Genomic DNA, 663 nt, shown 5'->3' on the forward strand with positions numbered 1-663 from the left:
ACACACACACAAGCTGTTGAGGTACATTTACTGTAATATTTTGGTACATCAAGGGAAATTTGTTTAAAATATGACATGATGTGTTTCTACTTTCTTCTTCTGATTTCTTGTTATGAATTAAAGAGAAATACGTTTGCTGATGCGATGGCCAGCCAAGACAAAAGGTTGTGTTTGTGTATCACAAGTGAAAATGTAAGTGGGCAAGCCTCAGTGTGTTTGACAGCATGTGTGCCTTCCAGCCGTACTCACATTGTCCAGGTAGTTTGGTTTGAAGCCATCTGGCTGGCGTCTCAGGTCCTCCTGTTCTCTGTGCCTCATCATCTCCTCCTCTCTCCTCCTCCTCTCCTCCTCATGCCTGCAGACGGAGAGAAAAACCAAAACAAAGAAATTAGTCAAATAAGAATATATGTGTGCATCTCTAATGCAACAACTTCATGACACAACTACCTAAAGCTTAAAAAATAATTTGTTTGTGCCTAACAATAGAAAAGTAGTAGAAGTTGGACTGTCTCATTGTGTCCTAATGGTTTGTTCAAAGAAAGAAAACGCACCTCATCTCTATCTGCTTTCGTCTCTGCAGCTCCTGGTTACGAAGCTCCTCCAGTCTCCTCAGCTCCTCCTGACGTCTCATTAGATCTGGAAAAGACAACATAAGTGAGGAGG

General features: G+C 41.6%; 1 long non-coding RNA gene across 1 annotated transcript; it reads right to left on the minus strand.

Annotated features, from left to right (window-relative positions):
* Positions 1–103: 103 nt before the first annotated feature.
* On the minus strand, positions 104–637 carry LOC111660443 (uncharacterized). Its single transcript, XR_015437596.1, has 2 exons — positions 552–637; positions 104–355 (listed from the first exon to the last, which is right to left on the minus strand). It is a non-coding gene; the product is annotated as an uncharacterized LOC111660443 (long non-coding RNA).
* Positions 638–663: the final 26 nt, after the last annotated feature.

The sequence above is a fragment of the Seriola lalandi genome, unplaced genomic scaffold (assembly GCF_002814215.2).
Source record: "Seriola lalandi dorsalis isolate HSWRI2012SDOR001 ecotype SW California unplaced genomic scaffold, Sedor1 jcf7180001989148, whole genome shotgun sequence".
Lineage (NCBI taxonomy): Eukaryota > Metazoa > Chordata > Actinopteri > Carangiformes > Carangidae > Seriola > Seriola lalandi.